Below are 9,310 nucleotides of genomic sequence, written 5' to 3'. Positions count from 1 at the left end.
CCCAGGTCCACAGTCCAGTTTCTTGAGTGACTTGCTCAGCATACAGATTGACTAGGTATGGAGAAAGAATACAATCTTAATATAGGAAAATCTAAAATCAGAGAAGGTATCCACTTTGTGTGTAAATAGGACTGTATGAAAGGAAAAACATAACTCCATTTTTAAGTCTTAGCGTGCATCTAAAATCCACGATGGCCTGGATGATACACTTCAAGGACAACATTCACTTTCTTTGAGGTCTGGCCTATGTAGACTATGTAATCTAGTCTCAAAAGATCTTTTTCAATACAGGCAAATAGTATAGATACCTGATATGAAGAGAGATTTTTTAAAATTATTATTTTTGTGTGAGTGTTCCGTCAAATCAGATCTGACTGGTACAGGAGGAGATTGTCCCTCCTTCCCCGGCAGAGCATCTGGTGGATTTGAACCGTGCGCCTCTGGGATTGTAGTTGCAGTTCCTTGCCACTAGGCCACCAGAGCTCCCCTGAAGATTCTTGAATTACAGATATAGCATAATCTAAATATTTGCAAAGGACCTCCAAAAACAGACATGATATAGGAAGAATAGATTACTTAAGGAAAAACTGGTCCTGGCCACTGTTCTGGTGCCACATTGTAATAAAATGAGTGGTGTGCGCCCTTGACCAATCACGTAATCTCACTTATTAGGTATCTATTGCTGCCAAACTCTCATTTCTAGATATCCTGCCTTAACTCCCCTGATGGCCTTTCAGCCAATTACAGGTTTTAGAACCTTTGGTTCCTGATTCAACAATGTAAGAACATATCCTGTTTTGTGGTCTAGTGAAGCAGCTCTTTTCACTCTGTCCCACTGTGGAGTTTTCCAGGCAGGACAGTCCCTATCCCTCAATAAAATTTATTTGCTTTTATTTAAGCAGACTCTGTGGTGATGTTGCTCTATGACAACAGTGTTTTACAATAAATAAATGCCAGGTATTACTATGTATCATAAATGTAAGTTAAATCAGGTATCTTTACACAGAAGCACATATGATGCAATGTTATGTATTAATCACATAAGGAAAAGCCAGTGACTTGCAGGAACCTAAACCTGTATTTCTTCTAGGAGAAATGGTTCCATATTTGCTAATTCAGTAATTTGTGGCAACTTTATAGGGCATAACTACCATGCATAATGAGAATCAACTTTATTATGATGTTTTTTACACAAATAACGCACACCTCCTGCACTTGTTTGCCAACCACTCCCTCCTCTAGTGAATATTTTCACAAGCTCTGCTATGTCAATTTTTTTCCCCCTTCACATTCATCTGTAAAAAAAAAATGCTATGTCATTGTGTGTTTACAAAAATACTTCGAGGGTGGAGGTGGGGGTGGATGAAGTGAGTAGTTAGGAAACAAACATAGAAAGTGCATCTTGTTTGTGTAAAAATAAAGGAGGTTTGTGTATTTGATAGATGGTAACACAGACTATGGAGAAAAATAAACTAGATGTGAGGGTGGCTAAGGACAGTCATTTTTTATTTGGAGATGAGGTGGGTGGTGGGTAGAGAAGATGTCACTGAAGATGCTGTTTGATCCAGGGAGCTCTAGTGGCCTAATGGTTGGAGAGTTGTATTGCTAGCCCAAAGGTTCAAGGTTCGAATCCACTAGCTGCTCCTCAGACGCAAGATGGACAATCTCCTTCCATGTTATGGAAAGCCTTTGAAAACCTGCTGAAGGGTCATTTATAAGTGGCTTCCAGCTCAACAGTACATAAAATAACAATATTATATAGACATCTGGGGAGTATGTACCAGGCAAATGTGGACAATGACAAAGGTGAAAAACCTTCCTAGAATTTTAGGAAAAGTGCAAGAAACCCCATTTGCTGGAATGAGGCGTAAGAGAAGACACCAGAGAGAAGGTCAGAGAAACAGTGGAAGGATGAGTGATGGTTTTGTGTATCATTGTAAGAATACAGGCTTTTGCTTGAGAGATGGGAGCCAGCAGAATGACTCGAGCAGAGGTGTGACGTGATCAAAGTAATGTTTTAACAAGATCCTCTGGCTGCTACTGAGAATAGACTAAGCAGAGCGTGAGCAAAGAGACCAATTGGGAGGCTACTGCGATAATTCAACTGAAAGACTGCAGTGGTGATGGTGGAGCTGGTGAGAAGTCACATTGTGGAGATATTTTAAGTTTGAGCCAATAAGATTTGCTTATGGAAGAATATGAGAAACCAGAGACGTCGAGGATGACTCTAAGCCATTGGGTCTGAGTAACTTGGAGGAAGGAGTGGTCACTAAGATGAGAAGACTTGGGAAAGCAAAGTTGGGAAGAAAGATGGAAGCTCAATTGTGTAAACATGGATTTTAATATGGACAAGTAGACATGTTTAATAGGCAATTTGAATACACAAGACAGTCTGACGATGAGAGGAAAGGACTGGACTAAGTTACAGAAGAAGAGGTCATCAGCTTATACATAGTATTTAAGGCAATTAAGTGAATTTGTTGTTGTTGTTGTTATTAGATGCCGTCGAGTCTCTTGCAACTAATAGTGACCCCTATGTACAACAGCTCTGAACTCTGCCCTTTCTTGAGCCAATCTCACTGACCCCAACACAATTACCCCATTATCCCATTTACTGTATCCCAGGTATTCCTCTCCTGCGCTGTCCCTCCACCCTTCCAAGCATGATATCTTTCTCCAAGGTCCAGTTCCTCCTGGCCACATGACCAAAGTAAATGAGAGAGAGCTTCAAAATCTTAGCCTCCAAGGAGAAACTTGGTTTCACCCTCTTTATGACAGATCTGTTTATTCTCTTTAAAATCCATTGTATGTTCAGTACTGTTCTCCAGCACCACAACTCAAGGACATCAATCCTTCTTCTATCATCCCTAGTCATTGTCCATTCTCTATGCATAACAAGTAATTGTGAAGACCATGGCCTGGATCAGGCACACCTTAGTCTCTAGATTGACATAATTGCTTCTCAGTACTCTGGAAAAGTCCCTGACAGATTTTCCCAGTGCAATTCATCTAATTCACTAAAGAAATTAGTAGATGGGAAGGGGAAAGGTGCTCGAACTAAGCCCTGGGGCTCTCCACTGTTTAGACATTAGAGAGATGAGGAGGAAGCCAAGGAGACTTCAAGAATATATTCTAATACTCTTGACTGTGCACAGAGATTCATGGCCAAGGGTATCCTTGATAGCATCATTCCCAAAACCATAGATAACAGGAAATAAATGTGTAGCAAGAAGTAATTGGTTAAATAAACTCTAGCATATCCATTACATCTGTTATAAATAAGTTATAATAATGCTATCTAATAAAAGAGCATGCAGCCACAGAAATCCCCACTTTGTTGATTATTTTAAGAATATTAAATTAACTGTGGACAGATTTGTCCTCATAATATATGAATATGTGGGGTGAAGGAGAAGCAGGCTACATATAAATCCTTAGTCAATCTCAAAACTCTCATTGCCACCAAGTTGGAACTGAGTCATAGTCAACCCTCCAGCAGGATTTCAGAGGCTGTGGGCTGCGTGGGAGATGGCTGCCCATCTTTCTTCCATGGTGCAGCTGGTGGACGCAAACCTTGTACTTTTTAATTACTAGCCACTAGGCCATCAGAACCACAGAAACCACTCTAGACCTTCCAGGCAGCGGGGAATTTAATAAAGGGATTACCAAGCTGTGGAAGGGCTGGCTGTCAGGTGTATCGCTAGCTTTCAGGGAGTTAGATCATTGCTGAAACCATAAAGTCTCCATCTCCATACACCAAAACAGAGAAAACACTTGGCGGCCGCTGTAGAGTCTTGTATCTGCTGAAGCCCCCACATCTCTCCTCAGCTGCCAGAGGAACAATATTATGATTTATGTGTCTCTCCCACCTGCCAAATCTTGTTTAAGTGCTTCTCATTGGCTGGTGGGGATCCCGAGGTCCGTTGTTGCCTGGCTTCCAGCTTCTGCCATGTAGGGGAGAATGTTGAGCTGCCAGCAGACGATCTCTCACACTTGCAAATATTTCTTTACAAAGATAATATGCTTGGAGAAAAGGCTGAAAACATAAACACCGTGGTAAGCAAAAAAAAGACCCCCAAAGAGACTCAAACCCCAATTTCAAGAACCTGTGAATATATTCATCCAGAGAGGTCAATACATTCAATCCCTCCGGAACTTGGTGCCTACCATTAAGAGATTAAGGCTAATGGCCCTAACATAGTGAGATTTTCCTAAATTTAAGGGCCCTAAAATAGTGAGGTTTTCCTAGATTATCTGCATAAATCCATTCTATCACATATGTCCTAAAAAGAGAGGAAGAAAAGCCTGTGCTCAAATGCCAAATATGTACAACAAATCACAGCAGAGGCATCTGTTTGTAGCTGGGGTGAGGAGGGTTGGGCGATGCCCAAGCCCTTCTTGCTTGGCCCTCACACCCCCATCAGGAGACTCCACAGAACCCCCTAGGCTCCCCAGAGGATCTCTGGTTCCCAGAAAAGGGTTTGTGTTGATCTTCATAAGCTGCTAACACCAAATGGTGCCTGCCCAAAGGAGAAGGCCTTTCTGGGGAAATTGCACTGTTAGTCCAAAAAGCAGTCACCCCACCATCTTGGCTTAATGCACACAACACATCTGGGAAGTGTTACTAGAGGCTCCCACCGGGGGCCTGCGCCTGGTGCGGAAACGGAGAAGCCTGGAAATGAGTAAGGCTCATGCCAGGGCACTTAACAGGGCCCACCAATGGTACCTATTTTTCCACAGGAAGCCACATCAGTCAAGAATCCATCATGGTTTTGCAAGACAATTCCAGGGAAAGTCTTGGGTTGTGGTTGGCAGAGGCTGGCTCAAATGCCCTAAGACTTCTTCATCTCACCCTGGGTGCCAGGTCCAGTCTCCAATGCCCTGCTTTGCCTCTTTCTATCCAGTCCTCTGCTCTGAGTGCCCACCCATAGAACTGGCTCCTCCAGGGCTGTGAGTCGTTCCTTGCTCTTGCCTGTCTTGCCCAGTTTTACCAGTTGTGGCTGAGTCAGCACTGACTCATGACGACCTCATTTGTGTCAGAGCAGGTCTGCGTCAGAGCTAGATCCTTAGAATTTTAGTGCCTAGTTCTCTGGGAAGTAGATCACCAGATCTTTCCTCTCAGGCACCTCAGGGTGGATTGGACCTCTATTTAGTTACCAGCCAGGTGCTTACCATTTGGACCACTTGTTGTTGTTATGTGCCTTTGAGTCAGAACTGACTCGTAACTGACCCTCCAGTAATTTTTAGAGGCTGTAAATCACATGGGAGAAGATTGCACCACTTGGTGTAAATATGTCTGCCCTGAGCCCCAGTCTGACCACAGAGCACTCTTTCTTCTGACCAATTTTTCCACTGTGTCCCCAATTTCCAGTGACTGGGAAATGGGTTCATTCTAGCTGGTCCTTTTGGGATTCTGCAAAAATTGGCACCAAAAGAACAAGAAATGATTAATTCTCACAACATCCTTCAGTTTCCTGCCTCTGGATCAGGAAGCCCATCATTAACTCTTGCTGGTTTACTGTCATTTCAATGGTTGACCATTGCCTGAAACTTGGGGTTACGACTCACAAACTGACTGTATTCTTTCTCTTCCCTTGTGAGAGAAAGAGGAAACGTGTCAGGATAGTGTATGCACCCACTCGTTGTTAGATCCCATCAAGTTGGCTCCAATTCATAGTGCCCTAAGTACAGAAAGAAATCCTGCCCTATCACTCTCACAACCTCAGACCTGCTGAAGCCCATTGTGCAGCCACTGGATCAATCCATCTGAGTCTTCCTTGCTTCCATTGCCTCTCTGTCTTTCTAAACATGATATCCTTTTCCAGGGCCTGGTCCTTCCTGATAACATATCCAAAGTATGTGAGATGAAGTTCCACCATCCTTGCTCCTCTCAGAAGCATGTTGACGAAGCCACAAAGTCACTCCACTTTCCTTTGAATGAGAGAGTTAAACTAGGAGCCAAAGGCAGTTTTGTGGACCTGGAAGATGCTGAGAATCTGTGCACAGAAAGTTATCCATCCTTTCCCCATGGGAAAGCTGGTGGATTTGAACCACATGTCTTTGAGATTGTAGCACAACTTCTTACCACAAGGCCACCAGAGGTCCCTATTACTGGATGCCGTTATTCTATATCTCAAGAGAATCTGATAAATAATTTTTATAAATTATCAGAGGATTTAGTGAGGCGCCCAGTTTATACAAAGATTTCCTAAGCATTATACAAAGATTTCCTAAGCACAAAAGATAGCCAAAGAACACAGGGGAAAAAATTTTATCAATGAAGAAGGGGGAGAAGTAACATAGTATGTATGAAAACATGTGCAAGCACATGTGAGAAAGCTATAAAGCACAGACTGGAACAAGTAGAGACAGCAAGATCTTGATCTTAGATAAGAAGTCAATATTGTAAGTATGTCAATATCTCAAAAATTAATCTATTAATTTAGCAGATTGAAAAATTGCCACTGCCCTTTTTGGGATAATTTTATAAAATTATTATAAATTCAGCTGAAAAAATATGTGTAAAAGAATAACCAGAAAATTCCAGAGGAGAGAGAAATAATAAACTAAAAAAGGAGGAGTAGTCTTAAAAAAAAAATTTATACCACTACAACCATTAAAATAGTCTGGGACTGGTACAGACAGACAGATCAGCTGTAAAGAACAAAGAAGTTGGAAACAGACCCAAATAAACATGAGAATTAAACATATGACTAAGAAGATATTTTAAATTAACAAAGAAAAAAATGAGAGTTTAATAAATTGAGACACTTGCCAAATATTTGGGACAAAAATATCTGTATCCCTACCTCACTCCTAACAGAAATAAATCCAAGCTGAATCAAAGATTTAAAAACATCTACACAATAAAGTCATAAAAGTGCCAACAGCAAACACAGGCCACTGTGTTTATGATCTTAAGGTGGCAGATGCTTTTCTGGCCACAGAACAAAGCAGAAGTTATAGCAGAGAAGAGTAACAAATGTCCCTACATAAAATTTTAAAACACCCACAACGCTATGGATAAAATCTATGAGCAAAGTAAAATGAAAAATATTTGCAAAATGTATGATAAAATACTAATTTCCTAATTTTCTAAAAGACACATTTTATCTTTTCTTTTAAAAAAAGACTTACAATCCATGTTTTTTAAAAGAGCAAAGAATATGAGCATATCATTCACAAAAAACACTAGTGGCTAATAAAAATGCATCATTTCACTAATAAATACAAATTAAAATCAGAGAACCAATTAGTGCAAAGACCTAGTGGGACACGAGAACCACAGCTTCTACGACCCTGAGACCAGAAGAAAGAGATGGTGTCTGGAGGTCACTACTGAACGATTATTACCAGGCCCTAGACAGCATGGCAGATGGGGAAATGTAGAACAAAATACAAAATCACAGGGGGAAAAAATCCAGCTTGCTGGTCTGAAAGAGACTGATGGGATCTCTGACATCATAGCCCTTAAACATCCTTCAAATTCAGAATTGGATCCACTCTTAAGGATCCCAACACAGTCAAACAACAGATAGGGCTGTAATGTGAACAATGACAGCCACAAGAAATGTGTGCTTCTCAGAATAATCAATGTGAGACCAATACTTGCCAAAAAACAAAGCTCAGAAGGCAGAAAGGAGCAAGAAATAAGGGCAAATGGAAGTGGGGTTCCCAGGGATAGAAAGCAGGGAGGGTTGTTACATTGAGAGAATTGTAACTAACATTACAAAACAAAATGTGTGTGTGTGTGTGTGTGTGTGTGTGTGTGTGTTGTTGAATGGAACACTGATTTTTTTCTGTAAACTTTCACCTAAACCACAATAAAAGATAAGTAAATATGGTTACAGTGAAGAAAACACTACTAAGAACTTCTACCCTCTCATATGGAGTCATAACGGCAATTTTAAACCATTTTTTTAACTTTTTATTGTAATTTGGGTGAAAGTTTGCAGAGCAAATCAACTTTCCATTCAACAACTCATATACATTCTTGGTCGTGCTGGTCACAATCCCCACAATGCATCAGCGCTCTTCTCATTTCCTCACTGTGTTTACCATTTCTATTTGTCCTCCTTTTCTACCACTTCCTGCCTGCTGAGCTTTATCTCTGAGAAAATGCTGCCATTTGGATCTTATATGGTGGATTATTTGAGGGAGTACATACCCCCTGACACTATGATTCACCCTGTCTATAGTTTGACGTAAAGGGCTATGATGGGGGTGAGTTCTGTTTCAGGCTTGAAGAACATCTAAAGATGTAGTTTTGTGAGTGGCACAGTCTCTGTAAGACCCAGAAACCTGGTCTTTCTCATGACTTTGAGTTTTCATCCACATTTTTTCTCTCAGTGTAGTCATGACCTCCCACCGTGACCCCTTTCAGAACAGTCAGCAGCAGTAGCCAGGGACCATCTAGCTCTACTGGTCTCAGGAGTATGGAGTCTTCATTAGTCCTCTGGACCAACTGTTTCTCTGAGCTTTCCCTTGGAATGCAAAAAGAACATATGTAGCTTGGAAAAAAGTGTAGCCCAAGTGCTTCTTGGAGAAAAGGATGGTGAAGCTTCATCTCACATACTTTGGGCATGTTGCTAGGAGAGGCTATTATTCCTTGGAAAGGGACCTCAACCCTCAATGAGATGAACTGACACAGTAGCTACAACAATGGGCTCAAGTGTGTCAGAGCTGATGAGGATGGCACAGAGTAGAACAGAGTTCAGGTCTGTTGTTCACAGGGTCACTATGAGTCATACTCATCTTGGCACCACCTAACAGCATGATCCAGATGGGGAGATTCCAATGGTTCCACCTTAGTGGCACCTCACAAGTTTTAAACATCCCAGTTGTGACTCACCAGAGTAGAGTGTAGAACATTGTCATTGTGGATTATGTCAATTGAACTTGGTATACACTGAGACTATAGTCCTGAGCCCTTAGACTCTGCAACTCATACCTCAATGTACTGTGGCTAACACGTTTTCATAACCTTGGCCCCTGTAAATATATTCCTAGGTATATTTAACTTACTACATCTAGGATTTTACCTTGTAAAAGCATTCATGCCAGTGTCCAAAGGTAAAGGTACAGGATGTTCATGACAACACTGTTTATAACTTTTAAAAAAAGAGAACTCAAAGGTTCATGTATAAGAAATTGGCTAATTACAGTACACCCTTAGCATAAAATGCTATGAAACTCTTTAAAATTATTAAGGAACAGCACATCAACAGAGAACTGCCTGAAGTGCAGGCTGGGTTTAGAAGAGGCCGTGGTACTAGGGATATTATAGCTAATGTTAGATGGATCTTGGCTG

This window comes from Elephantulus edwardii, unplaced genomic scaffold (genome assembly GCF_000299155.1).
Source record: "Elephantulus edwardii isolate Elephantulus edwardi_28Jun2011 unplaced genomic scaffold, EleEdw1.0 scaffold00017, whole genome shotgun sequence".
NCBI classification, from domain to species: Eukaryota; Metazoa; Chordata; class Mammalia; order Macroscelidea; family Macroscelididae; genus Elephantulus; species Elephantulus edwardii.
Note: the sequence above shows the minus strand (reverse complement) of the source record.